Consider the following 14891-nt stretch of genomic DNA (forward strand, 5'->3'; position numbering starts at 1 on the left):
ACTCATAAATGATTAATATGTCGGTTTAATCATCCAACATATCTATCTTCAAACTCATGGGTCATTTGCTAAGAATTAAACTTCTGAGGAGGAAGAGCTCTAGATCCTCACATTTCAGAACCTCACACCATCTTTTAACATCTCCTCAATGCATGTTAATGGGAATATGTAAAACATTAATATTGAGAAAGGATTTAGACCAATACAAGAGAAAGTACGGAATGCCCTAAACTAAATTGATATACTAAATATGTAACTAGGAGTTACATATGCATCTGACTTGTGTAACATTGAGTTACACATGCATATCATATGTGTAAATAGGAGTTACACATTCATATTGGTATGTGTATCTAACAATTACACATGCATATTTGCATATAGAGTTGAAACATACAGTAGACCATTCATTTATACATATAAAGCACACAAACTAAATCAAAATAATTTATTAAAATTCTAAATACAAGTAAGATCTAAACTATGTCATTCACAACATGAGAAATATGTAAAAAGAAGTAAAACGACAACAATATTGCAACACACAAAAAAGAGCAAATTTTAGCAACTACGGAAGGTCTTAGCAAACCACATCTCCACCTATTCACACTAACATAATCATTCATATCCAATGCTAGCCTCCAGTTATATCTCAGTCACCACCACCTTGTTTCAGCACCAATAATTTAGGTCAAAAAAACAACCTGCAATTTCAGTTCTACAACCAAACATATCACCACCACTAATTTCCAACAAATAATACTAGTGTAGCAAATTCAATTTCATTGACCGAGATACAACAAACTACATAGAATCAGAAGTAAAGTACACAAAATTGATCAATTCAGTCAAATTATATAAAATTCGTAACAAATGAATGGGTAATAAAGATGGTGATTTGCTGATTTCGAATCTGGAAACCAATTTTCAATCAAGATTTAAGATAAAGAGATCGATTGATTTTCAGTAAGGAAACATAAAAAGAATTTTGTAATATTTTTTCATTCTTTTCATCTTTAAAAGCAAGATAAAGATTTAACTACAACAGATCTGAACTCAGATCATAAGTTCTTAGAGAAAATTCAGTTGAAATCGATACAGTATAACTTAAAATTCAAAATCGATAAAATATAACTTCGATTAAACTAAAAGATGATGATAAATGGAACTTATCTACATGTAGATTTGATTCTGTAGATGATTCTTCAGATGCAGTTGATCTTCTTTGGTTCATAATCACGTCAAAAAAAATCTTTCATCTTTCATATGATCTCTCTCTCGATCAGGTGCAATTGATCTTCGTAACAACTGAAATTACAGAGAAATAGAAGGAGAAGATGAAAAACGATTAAAGAAAACCCTAAAAATTCTTCTCTGTCGTTGCAGTCGAAGATCTAAAAGGAGAAAAATGAATCTCAGAAATACAAACCCTAGAAATAATTTTCTCCATAACCGACAGAGAGAAAGATGAGAGAGAAAGAAAATGGGGAAATGCAATATCTTCTGATTTTCCTCTTGTATTTATTGAAAAGGGTAAAATTGTCATTACAAAAATGTATAAATTGAAATTATGTGCCAGATCTGAAGAAAATTTGATTTTTTGGGCCTAGCAATATGATTTTCCTAAAGTATGGAGTTGACAATGAATTATCCATTTAGTGGGGCTTCTATATGTTGAGCCCATATAGAAGGGGGGTGATAGTATTTTTCACTAAAGAAAACAGTTAAATTCATATAGAAAAATCAGTTATCTTCATAAAGAAAACAGTTAAATTCATATAGAAAAATCAGTCATCATCTAAAAAACAGTTATCTTCATCTCCAAACAGTCTTTCCCTCCGTTGCAGTCTCATTAGTTAAACAAAGTTAAACCTTTAATTTGGACGACCGAGCGAAGCGAAGGAGGACCTTTATATGGCCACTTTTTTGTAAGATTTAAGTGATCAATTGACAAAAAAAGATTGGAAATGGTTAGAGTCGAAAAACCAAAAATATCTCTCTCTTTTAGTCTAATTACTATAACTCTTCATGTATCCTATCTTTTCAGGGGTATAATTGGAAAGAAAACTTTAATATACCATATCTAAAAATCGGTGTCATGGAATTTTAAAAATTTTATCTTGTTGGAAAGGTTATTAAAAACTCTACGCAACAAGTACAAACAACAATATCAAATTTAGAGTTTTTACGAAAAATCCGGAGATATTTATCATTTTAGGCACAATTTTAGAAAATCAAATGTATATCCATTATGCAAACCACCACAAAGGATACATAATACTTTATGTAGCAACATTTTGGTTTATGCATCGACTAATTTTCCTTTGCAACTAATAAAACAATGTACTCCCTCCGTTTCAAGTAAAACGATACTTTCATTTCAGGCATAGTTTTCGAAAATTGAATGCATAACCATTATGATAACCACCACAAAGGATGCATAACACATCATGCAACCATATTCTGGTTTATGAATCTACTAATTTTCTATTTCAGAAAAAGTGATACTTTCACATTCCGTTTCAGGAAAAGTGATACTTTCACTCCGTTTCGGAAAAAGTGATACTTTTGCTCCGTTTCAGAAAAAGTGATAGAAAGTATCACTTTTTCTGAAACGGGGCGAAAGTGTCACTTTTTCCGAAATGGGGAGAAAGTATCACTTTTTCTGAAACGGGGCGACAATATCACCTTTTCTGAAACGGGACAAAAGTAGTCGCAGACAAATCCCATCTTCAGATTCTTCTTCGGTCGGCCCTCTCACCGTGGCAACAGTCGTACTAGTCATTACCGATTCAAATGAATTCCAAACTCCGTTCCCAAAAATCCCATAAAACCCAATTTCTATTATTCTCAAAATTTTCCATAACTGCACAAAATCGTCAATATAACCAACCTTATCAGTTCTTCTTGAACTTTTTCTTTATAAGCCATCTGTGGTTTCTTAATCAGGTCACTTTTATCCTGTCAATCATGTCTTCAAACCAAGAAAATTTTGAGTCTCATTTGTAGAATGACCTTTTAAGAGATTTTGCGAATCTTCTTGCCCAAGAAAAGTCTTCATCCACAATCAATATCAATGCTTGTTTCCCAGGATCCAAACTAAACCATCATATGTGTTTGGTTCTTAAGATTATCACAAACAAATCCCTACAAATAACGACAGTGAGAGAAATCCTTCAGAAATTCTAGAAAACAAATCATGCATTTTACGGATCTTTCGTGTATAATCCTGCATAATCTCGTATCGATTTTCACTGACGATACCTTTGTAATAAAATTTCAGTCACGTGCTGATACTGATATGATAATGGATGGTATTCCATGGATCATCAAGGAAGATTTATATGCTTTAGAGAGATGCGCTTTGAGTAAACTGCCATGTGATTACAAGTTTAATACAGTGGAGTTTGGTTTGCAAATTCATGGTTTTCCAGTGGAAAATTTAAGTGCAATATTTGTACATGAATTTGTCTCTCAAATTGGCGAAACTCGACCAATTCCGGTTTATGAAGCAATTACATGGGGGAAATTTGCTAGAACTAAGACTCACATTGATATACAAGATCCTCTTCCTCAGAAAATTGCTTTCCCACTTCCTAACAACCGCAAGTATGTTGTTACCATTAAGTATGAAAGGTTTCCAGAGTTCTGTCTCTTTTGTGGTATTATTGGTCATCGGATGCGATCATGCCAAAAGTGAGCAACTAGAAGGATTTTATCTTTCAGAACCATCCAGAATATCTTCATCAACAAGCATTGGACATGATAAAACTGGTATATCATCCATCAATTAATGTTTCTGCAAAAGCACAAGTAAATGAAGTACCAGAATTCAAAGATATTTATATTGTTGGTGAAGCTCCGACAAGGGAAACAAGAGGAAATGTTCAGTTCCAACAAAATAACTTCTCTTCTTCACAATCCAATCCTACTGAGGAAGTAATTTCATCTGTGGAACACAAATATGAAAGAACAAATTTTGTTTTTGGATATCATCCACAAATTCGTGTCAGATATGAAATTGTTGATCCAAATATTGGAAATCTAACCAGGATTTCAGGAATGGCCTCTACTTCTAGGGGAACATCTTCTTCTTCAAGGGAAGTTCAGGTTGAAGAAAATCGTATGAATATTTTGATGAATAGGGGAAAGCATATTATGCATGGAAATAACATGGAAGGTGTCAATATGGCCAGGAATTTTAGCGTACCAAATAATTTCATATTGCAAGAACATGATCAGGTAATAATCGAGAGTCCCATCTGTCTTAATCCTATTGTTACCTATGCCAAAAATCATGATTTGGTGAGGATAAAGAAGGTGGTTGCTAAGCCGTTGCCGAAAGGAATTTCAAACTACCATGAATGGCAGTTACAGGCAAGTTCTCAAGGACAATCCTCTACAATTCTCATAGAAGGAAGAAGTGGTTCTCAGAATTCTAAAAGAAGTCAGGATGAGGAATATATTAGAAGGAATTCTCCTCAACCAAAAATACAAAGAAAGTCTTCTTCAAAATCCAAATCTGCAAATGGTAAGGCGGCTATTCCTCAAATGCCGCATGATAAATGTTAATCTTTAGTTGGAATTATTGGGGTTTGAGGAATAACCCAACAATTCGAACTTTACAATCATTCCTCAGAGGAACAAGTCCTTCCATTGTGTTCTTATCAGAAACTAAGATGTCTGAAGAAGTTTCTTCTCAATGGGTTGGCCAATTTGGGTTTGAAAATCATTGCTTTGTTTTATCAGTTGGCAGAAGTGGAGGACTCTGGCTTTTATGGAAAGAAGAACTTAATATTGAAATCATCTCCAAATCTTCAAACCCAATTCATGCTTTGGTTCGTGGTGAAGGCCCCTGTCAATCATGGCATATGTTCTGTATATATGGTCCTCCTATTTCAAATAAAAGAGCAAGATTTTGGTCTTCTCTGACAAGTTATGTGCAGAATTTTCAAGGTGGTAAAGCATTCATTGGTGATTTCAATGCAATAGTGTCTAGTGAAGAGAAATTTAGAGGTTTACCTGTTCTTAATTCTAATATTGCTTACTTTCATAACTTTATTCAACAAAATCATATGTTAGATCTGGGGTTCTCGGGTCCTGCTTATACTTGGAGTAATGGAAGTAGAGTTGCACAAGACCCAGTCCGTTTTACCTGTACCGGTCCGGAACCGAGAAAACCGGACTTGAACCGGACCCGGAGTTTCTGGTACATGTACCGGTTCTGAAAGTTGAGACCCGGAGTAGGCCGGTACAAGTATTGGTTCTGGGGGAGTCCCGGCCTGTACCGGACCAAATGTCCCGGTTAGTTAGAGCCGTTGATATATTTGTTATTTTTAGATCTTATCCGTCCTCCTAGGTATGGGAATCCCATCTATCGAGAGTCGAGACCATTCGTTTCAGTTTACTTCTTCTTCGTTTTCTCTGAAGGGAAGAGCAACAGCCACTCTGGTTCGATTTGTTAAGGATTCACTTCCTTCTTCTTTACAATCTCTGATTGAGATTTGATCTTCTTCTTGTGAGATTTATTTCAATCTTTTGTAAGTTGTAACTCGTCTCTTTTTCTCTCAACTGAAAGAAAAACAGCTGCACAATTCTTAATGTTAGATTGAGTTAGGGTTTTTGCTATTTTTTATGCGTGTTAGTAATCAGAAGATGGATATTGCTTTAAATTCGAAGTTGGTAGTGGACAAATGAAGAAATTGATATATTAGGGTTTGAGTGGAGAATAAATTGAGTGGAAATGGGAACTAGGGTTTGTATCAGAATCTGAAATTGAAGAAAGGGTTCTGGTTGATTGAAGAGATGAATTGATTATGTGATGGGTATTAGGTTGATTCAAGAATTAGGGTTGATGTTTCTGGGAGTTGACTGATAATGGTGATATAATGGTGGAGTTGGTGTTGAAGTGAATCAATCACAGAGAAAGAATTAATATGGGTTTAGAATGTTGAGTTGGGTACTTACCCTATTTGATTTTGCATGGTTCGAATACTCTCTAATTTGTGTTAATGAAAAATCCTTGTGATTTTTATTGCAGAGTGTTTGATGTTCTCTATTTTTACTTGTTTAATTTGTAATCTATACAATCAATTGTATGTGAAGCGAGTTTGTGCACACAACCTGTTTGTGTTAATGCCTCAAACAAAATTTGGGTGTTGTCTGATGTTGGTATTACTTAATTTCTACTTTCAGTGTCATTGATTATGTTGTGCAACAAATATTGAAGGTAAAAGCCTGGTCTCGGTCAGTACCGGACTTGTCTTATAGGTACAGGTACAACTCTAGGTACATGTACAGGTACCGATCCTCAAAATGAAGACCCGGTCAACTCCAGGTACAGGTACCGGGTTCATAAAAAACCCGGACTGTACCGTCCCATGTGCAGTCCTAAATGGAAGAGTTTATGGAAGTCTGATACGTCAGCGTTTGGATCGTGTTCTTGCAAACCCTGAGTGGTGTGTGGCATTTCATTCATCTGATGTCTTGCATCTTCCTAGACTTTCAAGCGACCATGCTCCTATCCTGCTGAATACCTCTAGAAATCTACCAAGGGCTCCACCTAACTATAAATTCGAAGCATATTGGATTGCTCATCCTGAATTTTTAGAGAAAGTTGGTGAATGTTGGTCTCAAGATCCTAATGAAGATATACAATCTAAATTAAGAAAACTGGGTGGATTTCTTACAGATTGGAGTCGAAAAAGAGTAGGATGTGTGAAACATAAGATTAGTATCCTCAAGGCTAAACTTTTAAGAGTCCAATATAAAAGACCTACAACTATCACTATCCATCAGGAAAAGATGATTACTGCCCAGTTGAATGATTATCTAATCATGGAAGCTACTTACTGGACCAAAGGATGAAACAACTGTGGGCTAAGGATGGTGACAGGAATACTAGACATTTTCATTTGTCTGTTCACCGTAGAAGAAGGAAGAATAATATATCACACTTAAAAATGGATGATAATACGTGGATAACAGATTAGGGTGAAATTTCTACAATTCTTGTACAACATTTTCAATCTTTTTTCCAAGAGGAAACTGGTAATCAACGAAGGACGTTTAATCTTCAAAGTCGCAGTCCTTCTTACAGATTGATAATGATGAAATTACTAGAACTCCAACGCATGAAGAAGTTTGGTCTTCTCTTGTTCAAATGGGGTCTTACACAACACCGGGACCTGATGGATTTTCTCCATTTTTTTCTAAGAAATATTGGCAAATCATTTGTAACGATGTTATGAATTTAATAAAAGACATATTTCAATATCATGTGTTTCTAGATCTTCTCAACCATACTCATATGACTCTAATTCCTAAAGTGAAGAATCCAGAATCTGCATCAGATTATAGGTTGATATCCTTATGTAATGTTTTGTACAAGATTGTAGCCAAAATTCTCTCGTTAAGGATTAGGCCATACTTGGATAAATTTATAAGCTGGTCTCAAAATGCCTTTGTGCCAGGAAGATAAATTCTGGATAACATCATTGTGGCAAAAGAATTACTACATTCAATGAATAATTCTTATGCTGTTAATGGACACTTTTCGTTAAAAGTAGACATGGCGAAAGCATACGACAGAGTGAACTGGGAATTTTTAGAAGACATGCTACAACTGATGGGGATACAAGTGGTGGCTCTCTAAAAGAGTCACAAACATTATACCTGCAAGTGCACAGGGTCTAGTGTATAGAACAGGGCAAGCAGGGTCGATCCACAGAGACAAGGTGTGAGTAAGCTGAAATCTTCCTAAGCTAAAGTTATCTAAACAAGTAACTAAGTGGCAGTGAGATAGTGAACCAAGGAATAACTGTGAAAACAATGGCATGGAGCCAGAGGCAGTGAAGTAAAGAAAAATCAGTGGCAAAGGATAAGAAAAACGTAACCAAAACAGAACATGGGAGAGAAATTGTGGATGGGAATGAAGTGTATGGAGATGGATGAGAATTCCCTTCACCTAGCTAGTTCACCTAGGTTAACCTTGTCATGTGTCTAGTTAACTACCTAAAGTCCTTGGATTAACCCCTAGCATTGCCTATCTGATTAAAGCATAAACAATCACAGGTCAATTAGGTTCTAGGCCTCTAACTAATATGGCTTTGTTAATCCCTCAGACTATCACTGACCCCTAGCATTAATGGTCTGTTTAAAGCACCACTAATCACAAGCCAGTGAACCCTTGGAATGTCACTAACCTAAGTGTTTTGAGCTCAACAGGATGTAACCCAAACGGCTAACCAACATGGTTCAATGGTCTTCTCACCCTAGTGGTGGATTAGAACATAACAAACATGGTGATTAACATAACATGATTAAAGTATCAAACATCACAAAATTAACAGTAACAGTAAACCCTAAAAATTAAAATTGAAGAACCCTAAATTGATTTGAAATGGAAATTGAAATTAAACATGAAATTAACCCAATTAGGGGGTAACTCGGATGACCCAAGAACAACTTTTAACATCCTACATCAGTTCCTATTTATAGTTTACAACAAAACCCTAAATTGAAAATCCCCAATTTTGCAAACCCTAATTTTTAAATTCGAAATTAAACTCACTGATTCTCTGAATTTGTCTCCCCTGTGCTCGACCCATGCTTCCTTTTCGTCCTCTCCTTCTTTTCCCATACTCTCTGATGCTCCTGTCGACTGATACTCAAACCCTAGCTCTCTTAGATTTATCTCATAGGGTGAATGAGATAGAGGTGAGAGAGATAGAGTTTAGAGTGATGGGTTTTGGTTTCTGGGATGTCGGGTGAAGGTGGAAGTGGTGAAGCTCGAGAGAGCAGCTCTGCCATGGTCGTGGAAAGGAATTTGCAGGCTCTGCAAATTTTGGGAAGAAGGGGAAGAAGAGCTCGAGAGAAGAATGGGTTAGGGGCTGTTTGTTTTGGGGTATAAGGGTTCGGTTGCTAGGGTGTTGAGCGGGTGTAGCGAACTTTGATGAACAGCAAGTAAAGAGCGTTGGATGATCCCATATAGATTGAATCGAACGGCTACGATGGAGAGGTATGTAGCGACCGTTGGATTATGAGATACAACAAAATTAACGACACCAGATGGAGTTAGGTGTTGTAGTGTTAAGCGGAAGTATCGAGGTTTGATGCGCAGGAAAAGAAGCGACCGTAGGATCTAAATGTGATCTAATCTGAAGGCTTGGAATTTAGGTACTTTGGTGTTTTGCAGGGACTTCAGATTTTGATGAACGATGAAGAAGCGACCATTGGATGATGAGATGGATCCGAACTAACGGCTGAGAATGGAGGCGGGTATGGATATAGAAAATGGGTTTGGGTAAGGGTTTTGGGCCTTGGGTATGCCAAGCCCATATCTTCTTTAAGAACAATTCTTCCTTCTTGAGCCCATTCCTAGCTTTTTGGACGTGCGCTCCATTCTTTGCGGCTTCCTTGCGTAATTTCTTCCGGTTTCTCACTACTCTTCAGCTCTTTTCCGCTCCGCAAGTTATCCAGATTTTATTTATTACCTAAAAATGCAAAATTAAGTAAGAAAAATATTTATTCTTGAAAACAATGAAAATACAGAATATGGGATAAAATGTAGAATTAATGCACAAAAGATGAGTTAAATGCCAACAAAAAGGGATAAATATATACAATATTTGGCACTCATCAAATACCCCCAAACCTGAATTTTACTTGTCCTCAAGTAAAACAAAACTAAGGAAATCCTAACTATACCACTGTCGCTGGTCTCTCGAATGCATTTAGCGTATGCACTAAGCCTTTTAAACCACTAAGTGTCCCTAGTGGACGAGTTGAAGTCTCGTGAAGGTTTGCTTAGAACGTACCTACAAAGTTCTAGGTCAAAATATAAGCTCAGATTCCATCAAATGTGACATGTGCAAGTCAGTTAAGCTCACAGCAAAATGGAGATGTCAATCTAGCTATCAAGGCACAATCCTAGCACTGATAACAAAAAAAATGACATGTGATAAGAGTGTAAAGTGTATCTACACATGTGTAAAGAAAGATCGGATGTTATGACTACTAATCACCAAGAGATAGTTTCTCAGGCTAAGAACCAAGGTCGAAATCTAGCTAGCTGTCCGGACTTTACGAGAATTGTGAATGAGTTGGAGGTATTTCACAATTACTCGCGTTGTACATCAACGGCATACACCCTCCTTGCTTATTACAATGAAACAACAAAATGACTCTTTACATGACTCTTATTTACATTGATTACTCTCTTTTATTTTTGGAAAAAGAGAGGATGGAATTGATAAATACTTGATTTTTTTTTTTTTTTTTTTTTTTTGAAAAGGAAACACTTTTGATACATATACAAAAGGAAACAAAAGATTACATGACACTTTGCAAGAGGTAGCCCTTTTTGATGCACCCAGTTAAATTCGATGGTTGTCTTTCTTAATGTAACCTCCACCTTCTATCCCAACCAACCAAAGAACAAGCTAGTCAAGTTTCGTTCAGTATTCTAAAGTGATTGGCAATCGTGACTTCCTATCAAACACCTTGAAGATCGAGGCCATACATGTATTGGTAGATCGTGCGCGTGCAAATTTCTTATCACTATGTGAATTGTGCTAGAATCAGGGTGCCTAAATATCTAGACTAAGACTCCTAATAATTACATATTTGCACAAGAGTCAACATTTCAAGGTAAATGAGCTCCATTTTTATGATTTTTTTTTTTAATTTTTTTTGAATTTTTCGATTTTTTCAAAAAGATGGAGTTTGTTTTCAATTATGGCATATTATCGTGGTATCTACTCTATACCCCCAAACCTAAACTAAACATTGTCCTCAATGTTTCAAAATATGGAAAAAATTATAATACAACATATGAAGAGGATCATGTTGAGTAGAGAAAAAGGAAAGAGAATACCCGATTTCGGCGAAAGCAATATTAGAACTCCGTTATTCAAGGCAAGAATCCAACATATGTCAGCCGAGATCATATTGGATTAGCAAAATATATACAAAAGGAACAAAAGGGTTTTTTAAGAAATTTTATCTACTGGATTATATACAAAAATTCACCATACACTAACAATCTAAAGAGTTGAGGATCAACCCAAAAGACAAAGTGTAGAGGTTTCAACAGCTTCACACAATAATAATATGATAGAAACGCAAGTGAAACGTGTGAAACAAAATGAGCTACCCCCAAACCTGGATTTTCAACGGATAAAATTTTGGAAACAAAATCTCGCAGTTTTGGGGGTTCATCATGCACAAGGTCTAGCTCGAAATGAACTTTGCTAGGGACGGGCAAACATGCTATTTCCAACTGTGGTTCCTCAAATGTATTATACTTAGATGCAAAATAGTCCAAAGGACTTGGGAAGCACACAGTTCCAAACCTATATTAGGGACTCTCAGAAAAGTCGGTTTGACAATATGGGTACAAACCAAATCTAGGTTGGGTGGAAGGCCATCAGATTGTGACTTATGTAGGACGATAGGCACATCATTACTAATCACATCAACATCTCCTAAGTCTTCTACACGTGTCACAACATGCTCACAATCATCAAACAAATTGGCAAGATCACAATCAGAGTCATCAACATCATCAACAGATTCATTCTCATGCATCGGCAAATCAGGAGAAATATCACAATGTGACCTAGGTAGAGAATCAGACACATCACTTATATTTTCATGCATATAACATTAGTGTCTACAGAAGATTCAACTATTCCTATGTCATGCTCATCTTCACAGAATAATTGTACGAATCCCATGTCAATATCAAAATCATATGAATTACAATGAGTATTAGAAAAAACAACATTCATGAAGGTCGAGGGCGAGAAGCCATATGTTATTGAACCAACAGGTTCCACAATATTTTCATGTTCTTCTAACATATCATATCATCATCAATGGTAGCATGCATATTGGTCCTCATTAAAAGTGGTGGTGTCATTAGTCGATTCATGTTCCTCTAAATTAGGTTCATATTCAACATCATTTACATGAATGGGACTAGACACTTCATTAGGGACAACATACATTTCCTCATGAATTTCCTCCTTTTGTAGGTGAAGCAAAATCTGATCTAAATATGCCTGAATTCGTGATGTAGATCTATCGAAGTTTTGCTCACTGAGTCTGAAAGCTTCTGTGGTGGAGTCTAAATTCATGGGAGTGCAAAATTCTTCATGTTCAAATTGTGGTGATTGGTACATGTGTGCATGGTCATTAGGGTTTATAAAAGATTGATCGCAACCCTCAAAGGATTGATTATGGTCCCAATGACTACCATTCTCACAATTTATGGGCATTTCATACCTTGGATTTTCTCTAGATTGCCTAAAATTATACAAAATATGACAATTCTCAACAGGGTGGTCTAAACTACCACATGCGGGACATGCATAGATTTCAGGTTGCCTAAGAAAATTAGATGTGACAGATTCCTCATGTGATTGCATTTCTAAAGCTGCGATTCGAGCTTCTAATTGATCCACAAGAGATGATTGTGTGAGTGAGGTATTAGCAAAATGTTCATTTTCACGTTGTGGCGAATGATGCATGTGTGAATAGTCATTAGGGTTCATGTATTGAGGCTCGGGACTTTGAAAATGTCCATAATAATTCCTATGACTATTGACATCATGGTCTATGGGAGGTTCATAACGTGAGTATGTCCACACGCAAGTTCTCTAAGGGATTTGTTGTATTCCCCAACTGTAGACCAAGATCTAGACATGATTGGGCTCAAAAGCTAAGTAACTATGTTACAAAGCCCAAAATTTGGTTTTTAATGGGTTTGGATTTTTGGAAAAATTTGGTTTTTATGGGTAACATTTGGTTTTGTCGGGTTTGAAAAAGAAATTTGGTTTTTAATGGGTTTTAGAAAATTTGGACTTAATGGGAAAAGAAAACACTTTGGTTCACTGGGTTTTGAAAACTTTGGTTTTAGACTTTGAAGACAAAGCCCATTGGGAGCTTTTGGTTTTGATGGGAGCAAATTTGGTTTTAAAGAGGTAGAAAAATTTGGTTTTTAATTGGGAGCAAAAATTTTGGTTTTAGTATTGGGAGCAAGAATTTTGGTTTTAGTGTTGGGAGCAAGCCCACATAGGTGGGAGAAATTGCTTTGCCAAGGGAAGGTGAACTAAGCCCACAATGTGTATGCAAACTGAAGCCCAATGTAGCTTTTGAAATAGCCCAACTGTTGCTTGTTTGGTCTGAGGCCCAGTTGGGCTTTCAAAAGTTCAGTTTTTCTAATTTAAAACTACAGGCCCAAATCAATCTAACACCACAAGCCCACAAGCAATTAAACAACACAAGCCCACAAGAAATTAATTACAAACCCAACAGAAAAATGGAAAAAATTATTACAAGCCCACAAATTAAAAATGGAAGCCCACAGGTTGGGTTCTCTTAATGGGTTTAGGCTTACTTGCTTAAGCACAGCCCAGCTGCTCAGTTTGGTTGCAAAAGCCCAGTTGGGCTTTGGATCATCCTAAGCTTTTGTCTTTGTTGAGGCCCAGTTGGGCTTGGCTTATGAATGGCAGCAGCACCACTTCAGGCCTAGCAGCAGGGGCAGATCAGCAGCAGCAGCAACAGCACAACAGCAGGCTTTGCAGGTTCACAGGGCCACAGCAGAGCCACACAGAAGGCAGCAGCAGTTAGCAGGAAGGCTTCAGGCAGCAGTTCTTGGCAAGCAAGTCTCAGGAGGGGCAGTTCAGCAGCAATTCAGGGGCAGCCTTAGCAGCAAGAGGCTCTCAGGCACAGCAGCAGCTTCTCCAGCACTTGCCTTGGCAGCAGTAGCAGCAGACAGCAAGGAAGAAAAGCAGCAACAGGAAGCAGGCAGCAGCAACACCTGTTGGCTCAAAAAGAGAAGTAAGTTTCTTGCTAGAAGTTAAGAAATTCAGCTGCACTACACAGCAGCTACTAAAACAGCAAGTTACACTAAAATGCAAGAATGCAATGCATGATGAGTATGCTAGAATGAAACAATATGCAAAAACAGCCAAGAAAAATTCAACACAACACAACCAAGTCCCCGGCAGCGGCGCCAAAAACTTGGTGGCTCTCTAAAAGAGTCACAAACATTATACCTGCAAGTGCACAGGGTCTAGTGTATAGAACAGGGCAAGCAGGGTCGATCCACAGAGACAAGGTGTGAGTAAGCTGAAATCTTCCTAAGCTAAAGTTATCTAAACAAGTAACTAAGTGGCAGTGAGATAGTGAACCAAGGAATAACTGTGAAAACAATGGCATGGAGCCAGAGGCAGTGAAGTAAAGAAAATCAGTGGCAAAGGATAAGAAAAACGTAACCAAAACAGAACATGGGAGAGAAATTGTGGATGGGAATGAAGTGTATGGAGATGGATGAGAATTCCCTTCACCTAGCTAGTTCACCTAGGTTAACCTTGTCATGTGTCTAGTTAACTACCTAAAGTCCTTGGATTAACCCCTAGCATTGCCTATCTGATTAAAGCATAAACAATCACAGGTCAATTAGGTTCTAGGCCTCTAACTAATATGGCTTTGTTAATCCCTCAGACTATCACTGACCCCTAGCATTAATGGTCTGTTTAAAGCACCACTAATCACAAGCCAGTGAACCCTTGGAATGTCACTAACCTAAGTGTTTTGAGCTCAACAGGATGTAACCCAAATGGCTAACCAACATGGTTCAATGGTCTTCTCACCCTAGTGGTGGATTAGAACATAACAAACATGGTGATTAACATAACATGATTAAAGTATCAAACATCACAAAATTAACAGTAACAGTAAACCCTAAAAATTAAAATTGAAGAACCCTAAATTGATTTGAAATGGAAATTGAAATTAAACATGAAATTAACCCAATTAGGGGGTAACTCGGATGACCCAAGAACCAGTTTTAACATCCTACATCAGTTCCTATTTATAGTTTA

Source organism: Papaver somniferum, chromosome 1 (genome assembly GCF_003573695.1).
Source record: "Papaver somniferum cultivar HN1 chromosome 1, ASM357369v1, whole genome shotgun sequence".
Classification (NCBI taxonomy): Eukaryota; Viridiplantae; Streptophyta; class Magnoliopsida; order Ranunculales; family Papaveraceae; genus Papaver; species Papaver somniferum.